The following is a 12,473-nucleotide window of genomic DNA, read 5'->3' as shown; positions in this document are numbered from 1 at the left end:
TACATCGGGAGGAAGACAATTAGAGTGTGTTCAAACAGATGGCACCTCACATTTCTGTCACACAACTATAAAGACATGTTAGCTATATGAATAATATAATATACTATAATATAAATATATTCATCCTTTAAACACCCCTGAAAGATAGAAGCGGAAATTGAAGAGGAAACAGGAAAGTGGCGGTTTATTATGATTGCAGGAATTAACGAGCCTTGTTGTACGTCCCTGTCGGCAGGCATCATAGCAAACTGTTTATTGAGGTTTGTGGTTGTTTTGTAAATTTTAGTAAGTCCTGACGGTGTAATTTATAATCAACATGGTTTTAAGTAGCGTGTTCAATGGAGAAGTCGATCTACAAAATTTGCAGGTAGCATACCCCTTCCCCTTCGAGCTGTCCTGGATGAACTGAAATGATTTTTTCCAATCATTTTGGAACTTGCAAGCGTACTTCTTCTTACTTGTCGTCACCATGTCTCTTCGTTGTTCTTCTGCTTCGTCTCTGTTATGTTTTTGGACATTACTACTTGCTGTAGTTTTGAAGCAATGCATGATGGGAATCCAGATGTTGTGTGTCAGTGTATTAACGTGCCGGCTGGAATAAACACACACTGATAAATAGCTCCGTGCCTGCCTACTTTATGGGTTATAGATAAACTTATGGATAATGGAGACATATATAATAGTCTCCTTTTCAGGTGAGAGAGGACGCTAATGGCAGTACCTTTTAAGGCACGCCTCTAATATTAAATAAAGCGGGAGAAATTCGGGAGAATGGTTGCCCCGGGAGATTTTCGGGAGGGGCACTGAAATTCAGGAGTCACCCGGGAAAATCGGGAGGGTTGGCAAGTATGCTTTGACCCCCTCTATTTAGTCAAGTATGAATTGTTTTAGTTATATTGTAAAACCTACAAACGTTGCTTGGAGTGATGAATGAAGAATCCATGCGAGTAGAAACGCTTTGGACGGCTAAAAACGACAATTGTACTTTCGGTTGAAGGCTCAGTCGAAACAGAAGGGCAATGCAGCACTGATCTCGTCAAAACTATGGCACCATAGCACAAACTATAACACACCAATTCAGTGCATTTGCTTGTTATTTTCTAGACATTTTGCATCATGGCTATTAGCGATAATGGTTCGATCCTGGGCTTGGGATCTTTCTGTGTGGAGTTCACATGTTCTCCCCGTGACTGCGTGGGTTCCCTCCGTCTTGTCCAGGGTGTACCCCGCCTACCGCCCGATGCACCTGAGATAGGCTCCAGCACCCCCCCGCCCCCAAAAGGGACAAGCGGTAGAAAATGGATGGATGGTGTCTTCTTGGCGCTGCAAGCCAGAGCGGAAGTCCTCAATGGACTGTGATTTAGCCATTGTTTTTAAAAAGTTGTTTGTTTTGTTCACTTTAATAAAAATGTGTATCACTTTCATAAGTACCTTTTAAATGACCTTGGAATATTCACTTATATATTTTAGAGTTGAGGATAGCCCTAACAGTAAGTATTGAAATATGTACCGTATTTTCCGGCCTATAACTTGCACTTTTTATTGTTAGGCTGGTCCTGCGACTTATAGTCAGTATTACAAAATTCTGTTAATAATGTCAAAAGTCAAAATGTAGTATCATAGACAAAAAAAAAAAAATGTACAGCATTTTCAAAAGGCAGTCAGTGTTCTATCGTCGAATATGTACCGAAAAAAGTGCATGATTGACAATAAATTGTACATATTGATCCACAGTGAGGAATTACAAAACCTTTGTAAGTTTTTTTGAAATTGTGTGCAGGAAGTAAACATGTTTAAATACGTTTTTAACTTATACAAAGGAGATGTGCAAAGAGCATATTATCAGTCTGAATGAGCTGCTGTCAGTTGAAATGTCCACAGTCTGTCACACTTTCCCAGATTTATCATATAGTCAGAGAAAATTGGCCATACTGATAGGCATGTAAGAATAACATGGCATTGTAGGGTCCGTCGAAAACCTCCTAAAATTGTTCGTACACGTTTCATCACGCTTGAATATGACATATGTACCATAAATGTTTGTGCGTGATAGAGTACCAGTTAATGCACAACTGTCATCTCTCACAATCACATTAACCTCTTGAGGTCCGGTACTCTTCTGTCTGCATTTCTTCTCAGCGACAAATCGTTTTAATCCCTGTCTGTTTGCATGAATAGGAACTAAAGGGGAAAAGATGGGTGGTATGTATGGAGGGGTATGGAATTTGTTACGTTTATAGGGACGGACCAGATTCCATTGGCACAACCGAGTACCAATTTACGTAAAATCAAACGGTACCATATGTTATAACCTTCGTTGCACTTGAAGTCACGTCCGGTGATAGACTTGGTTCCGACTCAAGCGTATTCGTAGCTGCAATGTTTACATTTTCAATGACAACAGAGCAAGCATGCCTTTACCTGATAAAAGCGCTCAAAAGTAAGTCTTCAGTTTTCAAAATATGCCAGCTTGATGCTAATTTACATTGGACATGCCATATACAGTGCATGCGATTAATTCAAATTAGTGAATTTACACGGCGATATCAACCCTTCCAAATTTGGTAAACAAAACTACAACTATGACACTTGTTACAATCAATCAGCTGTTGTGTAATAAGTACAGTACTTTCAGGATAAACAATCTCTCTGTCTCAACAAAAGTCAAGGCTGGCACATTCAACTCAATGGCAAAGACTACTTCCCAACTAAGGCAACACACAAAGGACAACCTGAAATTAATGCATACTTGCAGTAAAATCTGAGTACTGTTGTACCTCAATTTATGAGTACCCCAACTTTCAAGTATTTTAAATTACGAGCTGTCTTTTGTTTGTTTGTTATGCTTTAAGTTGCGAGCATGAATTTGAGTTGCAAGCCTCCTTTCCTCTAAATTGTGTCGCAAACGCCCCAGTGAACCCAGTAAAACCAGCCCAAAAACATCAGGCTCAAAAAATATAAACATTTGGATGAATTGTATTTCATTTGGGACACTCATTTGAGATACAAGTGTTTTGACTTACCAGCTCGGTAATGGTACTACTAAATGAGCTGGTAAGTTGAACTAGTAACTTATAATATGTTGGTCCAACTCCTAGCCCTGTAATGTACACTTCTGCCATCTAACATATTGGCAGTGTTGGGCAGTAGATTGCTACAAGTAGCGAAGCTACGTAGCTTAACTACATTTCCCATTAGATTGGGAGAAGTTTTGCTACTTTTTCAACGAGTGGCGATTTCCGTAGCTTGGCTCTTTTTAGACCCATGTAGTGGATAACTTAGCTACAAAGTGTCCGCCCTGAGATCAGTAGGTCGTGAGTTCAAACCCCGGCCGAGTCATACCAAAGACTATAAAAATGGGACCCATTACCTCCCTGCTTAGCACTCAGCATCAAGGGTTGGAATTGGGGGTTAAATCACCGAAATGATTCCCGAGCCCGGCCACCGCTGCTGCTCACTGCTCCCCTCACTTCCCAGGGGGTGGAACAAGGGAATGGGTCAAATGCACCACACCTAGTGTGTGTGTGACTATCAGTGGTACTTTAACTTTAACTTAAAAGAAGAGAAAGAGAAAATAAAATAGATAAATGGACTGCTAATCCAGGGCAGGGGACGAACAAAATACAGGAAATGATCTAGTATCTTTGCCCCCTCCCATCCCATAATGTTAATCATATTTACTGTAGGCAGAGACAAGGATTAACATTATGGGGTGGGAGGGGGCAAAGAAAAGACACATTTAACTAAATACATAGAGTGGGGTGTGGGGACCCCAGAGGGAGTTGGAGGGTGTCCCCTGCTAAATGACAGTTAGTTAATAGTAATGGACCCTTATCGTATATTAGTAAGTAAGTACATTTTATTTATAAAGCACTTTTCACGGATAAAATCACAAAGCGCTGTACTAAACATACACTACCGTTCAAAAGTTTGGGGTCACCCAAACAATTTTGTGGAATAGCCTTAATTTCTAAGAACAAGAATAGACTGTCGAGTTTCAGATGAAAGTTCTCTTTTTCTGGCCACTTTGAGCGTTTAATTGACCCCACAAATGTGATGCTCCAGAAACTCAATCTGCTCAAAGGAAGGTCAGTTTTGTAGCTTCTGTAACGAGCTAAACTGTTTTCAGATGTGTGAACATGATTGCACAAGGGTTTTCTAATCATCAATTAGCCTTCTGAGCCAATGAGCAAACACATTGTACCATTAGAACACTGGAGTGATAGTTTCTGGAAATGGGCCTCTATACACCTATGTAGATATTGCACCAAAAACCAGACATTTGCAGCTAGAATAGTCATTTACCACATTAGCAATGTATAGAGTGTATTTCTTTAAAGTTAAGACTAGTTTAAAGTTATCTTCATTGAAAAGCACAGTGCTTTTCCTTAAAAAATAAGGACATTTCAATGTGACCGCAAACTTTTGAACGGTAGTGTAAGTAAATCAAAACAGCAATTCAACTAAAACAACAGGGACAACACCATAAAAAGGATAAAAAGTGGATTGAAAATGATAGTTAAAGGGTGCATTAACTAAAAGCTTTCCTGAAAAGAGAAGTCTTCAAATGTTTCATAAAAGTGTCAACACATTTGGTTCCATATGTACACTTTCAGTTACATTAACATTATTACCTATATAAGAACTTAAAATGTAGAAATTGGGGTGGGATTTAATTTTGTTTGACTCTATTCCACAGTCAGGAAAATATGTTTACTTTAAATATGTTCCTTTTTTTAAATAATTTCATGTAAAGATGGAGTTTGTTCAAGGGGAAGTGCAATTTTTTGGGAATTTTCCCTATTGTTCACAATCATTATGAAAGACATGACGACAGATGATTTTTTTTAAATATATTTTAAATATTAAATAAATGTGACCAAAAGTCAGCTTACAATGGAGCCTTAGAGAGCCACACAATTCTGCCTATAAAGCCCTTAAAAAAATTGTCCAAACACCTCCATTGAGGTTTTACATACATGATTTAAGTATATATTTAATGTAGTAACAGGCGCATGTATAATAATATGTAATATTTACGTATTTTGATAATTTTAAGCTTACGCGGCGCATTAATTTAAAAAACGCTTCATGATATTGGCTTTTTTTAACATCAATGATTATTACTCACTGCATACTTTATGAGAACCAACAAACATAATACAATATTACTTACTGTACTATGTCTGCTGTCGTTAGGATGCCGACTGCTAGGATGTTAATATATTCCCATATAGATGAATAATGAATTCTAGTCCTCACAAAGAAAAGGGAGATGGAGGTTTTTGTGTCTTTCTCGCCATTTCCGGGTATAAATTGGTACCAGCTTGTCGGAATATGTCCTGAGCCTCCTTCTACCCAGGTGAGAGGCATGGTTTATGATCTACATTAAACTTCCACAAGCAGGGAAGCGAGGAAATAGCTGACCACTCGATGATGTAAACAAAGCAGCATAAACTGGTGATCACTGGTTTGTCTGCAATAGCGCTTATAATAACAATATCACTAATACTTGGTTAATATTCAAGTCCCAAAATGTAAATGAAGTACTGTTGGTGCTTTTTGGATGGTTAATAATTGGGTTTTATGGGCGGAATAGAGGACCTCACATTCGCTCCATTGTAAGCGGACTTTTATTATGTGTATTTATTCATTTATGTATTCTATTTATTAAATTTTTTATTCATTTAAAAGTTAGAATGCATTAAAAAAAATGCATTCGTCGTCATGTCTTTCATAATAATTGGGAACGATAGGCAAAATTCCCTTTAATGTCTTTTTTTGTGTGACAAATGTTTTGTTCCTTTAGCCAGGTTATTATCATTTTGCCACATTTTGGTTTCTGTTAAAACAGTAATTTATTCTGTGCTGAAAAGTTTCCATTAGAGTATATATAATGGTGTTTTTTAAAACAAAACGGGAAAAGTGCTTCAGGTTGCCTGAGTGTTTAATGGCTGGATAACCAGTGTTGAGAGTATAAGATTATTTTTGTTATAAGTAGTAACGTAACATGTTGTTTATTCTTATTAAGTAATTACCTAGCCGTTATTATGTCAAAGCAGTTTTCATTTATTTTGTTCATTAACGTTAGATTTATAGCCTAATGCTTGTACGCGGGGATAGGTGAAGCTTCAACTCGCTCACTTCGGTGAAGGCCGCTGGCTTTTCAGTTTGAAACTACTCTTCAGCCAGCCATTGGTGATAAAGTCGCTACAAGGAGAGGTATAGGTTCTAAAGCGAGTTGGTGTATGTGTAAATAAAGCTGTAATCACTCATCAACCAAAGCATTGAATCAGTCGGGAGTCGAGAAGTTTGCCCCGTAGCCTTCATGTTCTTGTAAAACGTTTGTTGTATTGGGTCATTGTGCGTCAGAGAACACGAGCTACATAAACACACCAAAGAGGCGCTGAGACAAAGACACATAAAAAAATACCGGTATGGCGGTATTGTCTCAAAATATACATCTCTTTCTAAAATATACCGGTATTAACTATAATACTGGTAAACCGCCCAGCCCTATGCACAGGTATGGTGGATATGTAAACAATAGAGGGAAGTCTTGTTCAGTTTGCCACTGCAGGGTTTGGTTAGGTAACCCCAGGTTTGTTGTTTGTTCCCGCCAAAGTGCAGTAATTACAGTACCAATAATGATTATGTTTATTTTGAACATGCTGAAAAAAAATGTTAGACTTGCACAACAAGCCTAAACAGAAGTAGGGAAAAAGCTGAGTTTATTGTATCCTAACTCTCCATTCCGCAACCATTATGAGTAATCCTTTCACCTTAGTGTGGTGTCCTTGTGTCCTTTGTGTCCTTTGTGTCCTTGGGCTTTATTTTGCCCACCTAGATCCCAGTGCTGCTCACACTGGTGTATGACTGTGAATGAAGTGTTTGATGGTGGAAGTACGCGCAATTTGGCAGCCACGTTTCCGTCAGTCTACCCAAGGGCAGCTGTGGCTACAAATGTAGCTTACCACCATAGTATGGTGTGACTATGGAGTGAATGAATGATAGGTTTTCAGTTCTCACTTTAAAGCAATTTGAGTGTGTAGAAAAGTGCTATAAAAATAAAAATCCATTATTATGTATTATTACCTCTTGTTGACATTAAATCATTAGTAAATGTCGACATTTACTCATGTGTTTAACTTTTTTTCACAGAAAAGGAACAAAATACTGTTGTACATTTATGGCTTATTTACAGTCGCTACATATCTTAGATTTGTATTTGTTCATATTAATTATTTCCAGTGAACTTTTGGATGTATGTCTGTACTATTATTCCAGTGCTCAAATGACAAGAGTTCAGAGATTGTCTTCCTCCAGGTTTTGTCCATTACTTACAAAGTCAATCAATCAATCAATCAAAGTTTATTTATATAGCCCTAAATCACGAGTGTCTCAAAGGGCTGCACAAGCCACAACACATCTACAGTACTTCATCTATAAAATATTGAGGGCTTGTTTGAACCATTATTGACAATGTTGTTTATTGTCGGAATGTGTTTGTTCTTGTACTATATTGTACTACACATAGTATTTGTAGAGCAGAACGGGGGATCAGGGGTTAGTGTTGGTGCCTCACAACCAACAGCCTGCTCAGTGGCCTTGTGATTAGTGTCCGCCCTGAGATTGGTAGGTCACGAGTTCAAACCCCGGCAGAGTCATACCAAAGACTATAAAAATGGGACCCATTACTCACTCAGCATCAAGGGTTGGAATTGGGGGTTAAATCACCAAAATGATTCCCGAGCGTGGCCACTGCTGCCGCTCACTGCTCCCCTCACCTCCCAGGGGGTGGAACAAGGGAATGGGTCAAACGCAGAAGGTAATTTCACCACACCTAGTGTGTGTGTGACTATCAGTGGTACTTTAACTTTAACTTTAACAAGGTTCTGGGTTCTATCCCCAGGCTCGGGGTCTTTCTGCGTGGAGTTAGCATGTTCTCCCCGTGACTGCGTGGGTTCCCTCCGGGTACTCCGGCTTCCTCCCACCTCCAAAGACATGCACCTGGGGATAGGTTTAATTGGCAACGTGTTTTATCAGTATCATGCACTAATGAAAATATCAAACGTATTGAATATTCAGCAACATAATTTTATAATGGTATAGCTGCTGGATGACATAAGGGCTGATACTTCATACTTCAAACCGCGCTTCGAAAAGCTGTGCATTACAAAACGTGCTCAAAGTCATTATTCCTTACTTCCTCATTAGGATTTAAAAGAGCTGTTTTAAATGTGTCCACTGGATGTCGCAATAGCAATTCTTTGTATCTTTGTAGATGATGCTACATATGTACAAAACAAACCACATGATGTACATCAGTCGAGGAAAATGATCAAACTACGTAAATCACGTACAGTAATTTGATTTAGATTTTTTTTTTTATCTTGATAGATTGAAAATGAACCCCAAAAAGTTGACTGATGAACATTATCACATAATTTATTCAGAAAATATAAATAACAACAAATAAAGATAGAATACTATTAACCGCAACATGTAAGTGTAAAAAAATAAAAATAAAAACTACATTATGATTTGTACAATTTCATAATGTGCTTTTTCTATTTTTAAACAAAGAAAACAATCTGAAGTTGACTTTATTTTGAAGTTATCGTGCCGTGATTTTACCAGTCCAGCCCACTTGTGGCCCCCATTCTAAAATGAGTTTGATACCCCTGGCTTATACGTTTCAATGGACAAGTGTTGCCATATATAGCAGACCTGGGCATTCTGCGGCCCGCGGGCCACATCCGGCCCTTTGTGCGTCCCTGTCCGGCCCGCGTGAGGCCAATCATAAATTACAAAATACATTTAAAAAAGTATCTATGTCGAGTGTGCAATACAACGGTGCTGCTTTTGTTTTGAAAAGCGTTATTTGTATTACTTCCGTGTGGACGTATGCGCGTGTGTGATTGTGAGTGAATGTGAACAGCTGCAATCACAAATTACAAAACAAAGTTGAAAAAACATTTATGTCGTGCGCGCAATACAACTGTGCTGCTTTTATTTTGAAAAGTGTTATTTATGGGCGTATGTCCGTGTGTAACCTGTGAGTGAAGGTGCACAGCGACAAGTGATGCACGGTTTACACCCGAGACGCTAAAAAGAGAAAAGTTGATGACGAATGCTGTGTTTTCAACAAGACATGGACTGCCACGCAACGTTCCCTCTAAGGTGCGCGCCTGCGCAATTGCGCACTGCTCAAGCGTCCTCTGCGCACAGCAAATATATGCCGCACACCTAATCAAATCCCATCTGAATTCTAAACAAACTAAACACATTTATTCTGAGTAATTTTACAATGCAACTTTGAGTGACAGTGACAACAAGCGGCCCTAACGGTGTTCGTCAACACTGTTCAATTATTGTAACGTCTATCGAGATGCTTCGAGGCCAGGAATTATATCGATCACTTTCTTGAGCAAAACTGTTTATATTCGGCCATAACCACACCAAAAACATGAGTAAAACACTCATATCTCGAAAAACTAGTAATTTTCTGCCGTACAAACCAGGCCAAAACCAACTTGTCATCTGTCACCAACACGCAAAGCACTAAACCACTGGTGCCACAACTCAAATACCACACAAAGTTACACTATGACTCCTCAGTCATACGTGTGCTTATTTTACTGTCATTTATTATTAATGTTAATTTATTTATATTAATCATGGAATGCTGTTACTAGAGAAAGTTACAGGAATGCACACTTCATCCTATGCTTACATTTCATTGTGCAACATGAGGATGTTTAAGGGGACCTAAATGTGATCTCTGAAAGGGGTACAAATGATTTTCAAAGCAATGCTTTTGGTATAAAGTTAAGTTAGGTTAAATGAAAGTATTATTATTATTAATTATTATTATTATTTGTATTATTATTCTTATTCTTTATCTTACGGTATATATCAAAAATAATATTGAGCAAAATTGAATTGAAATATTGTCGATGTGGCCCTCCAGCAGTGCTCGGGTTGCTCATGCGGCCCTCGGTAAAAATTAATTGCCCACCCCTGCCATATAGTGTCATGTAAATTCCTGGACACTCTATGAACATAATTTTCACTGCACGCATGAGCCCAGTTTTTTTTTTTTTTTTTTTTAGCAGCATGTATACATTTATCCGTCTTTAGTTGTCCATATGTAGTTTTGTCCTCCATCTATTTTTTTCTAAAGTAAGTGTAAAAATTTAGGGAAAAACTAATAGAGGGTCCCTATTTTCATTAATCAACAGACCACGTACTGTATTGTAAAATATAAAATCATTTGTGATTTTTGCTTGGCCAGGTGATTACCAGATATAGACTTGTCATCTTGATTAATCGTGGTCCAGATTATGTGGTCAGGAAAAGCACAAAAATAGTCCTGAACTCCAATGATAGTACACAAGAAACATGGTTTTGGAGGCTGGAAGGTGTCCATACTTTTCACAAGGACACTAAAAATGTGACTTTAGATCTGAGAGTGCTGATAAAAGCTCTATGTAGGTTTCTTCTCTATAAATTATGTTTGGAGTGGAGCGACGCTCCCGAGGGGCACTTTGGCGCCTGTCTGTGAAGGTGTTGATGATCTGATGAAGATGTCGCATTTCACCTGTCGGATTATCTGACACCTTTTCAGGCAGCCTCCGAGTGAGACAGCATGGTGGCGGCTAGTGTTTGCTGAGTGACAGTGGGGCCCTGTGAGCATGATAGAGTAGTGTGCTATTTAAACTTCATTAGAGAACAAATCAATAATTTCTAAGTTTTATACATTTCAGTGTTTGCTGTGCGGGTTTTATAACAAGTTCCAAAGTGTTTGTTTTTCTATCCAGTCAATTGTGTGTGCATGAATCTCTGCATGTATGTATGTATGTATGTATGTATGTATGCACATTATTAACACAACAAATCAAATTAATTGCCATGTTTTTCGGACTATAAGGCGCACCGGATTATAAGGCGCACTGTCGATGAACGAATCTATTCGGGTTTTATTTTCATATAAAAGGCGCACAGGATTATAAGGCACATTAAATAGGTCATATTAGATTTTGTTTCTATATTTAAAACACTTCCTAGTGGTCTACATAACATGTAATGGTGGTTCTTTGGTCAAAATGTTACATAGATTATGCTTTACAGACCATCTTCCAGATGCTTCTGTCTTATTTATGTGGCTCTCCTTCGACATTGTCTTCTTCCCGTCATCTTTTGTTGTAGATTTTAGCGCTTCCATGGCGAGACTACTGACAGATTAAGTTCAAACTCTATTCTACTTTGTATTACAAATGGCAACATCAGTGAATAAATGCCCCACAAGAGGATAGATAAAAAGAATGAGCTTATTGACTACAAATCGGGACTTCTGCAGATCCCAAATACACAACAGCAGGTACCAAAAGCTAAAAAAAGTTGGTTTTGCATAGTAGGTCAAAGCAAAACGCCTGATAATGTCTCCTAATAGGTGCCTTTTTGGGGACCTTATACACACTCTATAATAATAATACCCGTATGTTGAAGCACAGTACGTCTGACTACAGTAGCCGTAATGCTCTGACAATCCATCGAGCCGTGCGGCGTCGAAGCTTACCAAAGTCTTACTAAAATATTGTTTGACAGATTTTTGAGTGCTGTGTGTAATGTTCTATATTCACAATGAAACATGAAAGTTTTGGTGTCGCTTGCTTACCGGTACTTGCTTGTGTCACTTATTGAACAGGCGTCAACCTGCAGTCCACACGTATCTATTACGTATGACCGCCATCTACTGGACACACTTATCAAAACACCTTGAATCACATTAAATCAGTCAGTTAGCACAACCAAAATTAATACATACACTATATTGCCAAAAGTGTTTGGCCACCCATTCAAATGATGAGAATCAGGTGCCCTAATCACTTTGCCCGGTGTATAAAATCAAGCACTTAGGCATGGGGACTGTTTCTACAAAAATTTGTGAAGGAATGGGCTGTTCTCAGTGATTTCCAGCGTGGAACTGTCATAGGATGCTACCTGTGCACCAAATCCAGTCGTGAAATTTCCTCGCTCCTAAGTATTCCAAAGTCAACTTTATTATAAGAAAAGTGAAGAGTTTGGGAACAACAGCATGTCAGCCACCAAGTGGTAGGCCACGTAAACTGACAGAGAGGGGTCAGCGAATGCTGAAGCGCATAGTGTAAAGACTTTCTGCACAGTCAGTTGCTACAGAGCTCCAAACTTCATGTGACCTTCCAATCAGCCCACATACAGTATGCAGAGAGCTTCATGGAATGGGTTTCCATGGCGGCGCAGCTGCATCCAAGCCATACATCACCAAGTCCAATGCAAAGCGTGGGATGCAGTGGTGTAAAGCACGTCGCCACTGGACTGTAGAGCAGTGGAGACGCCTTCTCTGGAGTGATGAATCACGCTTTTCCATCTGGCAATCTGATGGATCAGTCTGGGTTTGGAGGTTGCCAGGAGAACGCTACATTTCGGAC

At 38.9% G+C, this 12,473-nt stretch overlaps 1 protein-coding gene across 1 annotated transcript in view; it reads left to right on the top strand.

Moving 5' to 3' along the window:
* LOC133663276 (low-density lipoprotein receptor-related protein 1B-like) overlaps positions 1 to 12,473 on the top strand; it is an 872,326-nt gene that overhangs the window by 702,602 nt on the left and 157,251 nt on the right.

Source organism: Entelurus aequoreus, linkage group LG13 (genome assembly GCF_033978785.1).
Source record: "Entelurus aequoreus isolate RoL-2023_Sb linkage group LG13, RoL_Eaeq_v1.1, whole genome shotgun sequence".
NCBI classification, from domain to species: domain Eukaryota; kingdom Metazoa; phylum Chordata; class Actinopteri; order Syngnathiformes; family Syngnathidae; genus Entelurus; species Entelurus aequoreus.
Note: the sequence above shows the minus strand (reverse complement) of the source record. Positions and strands in the feature narration are given on the sequence as shown.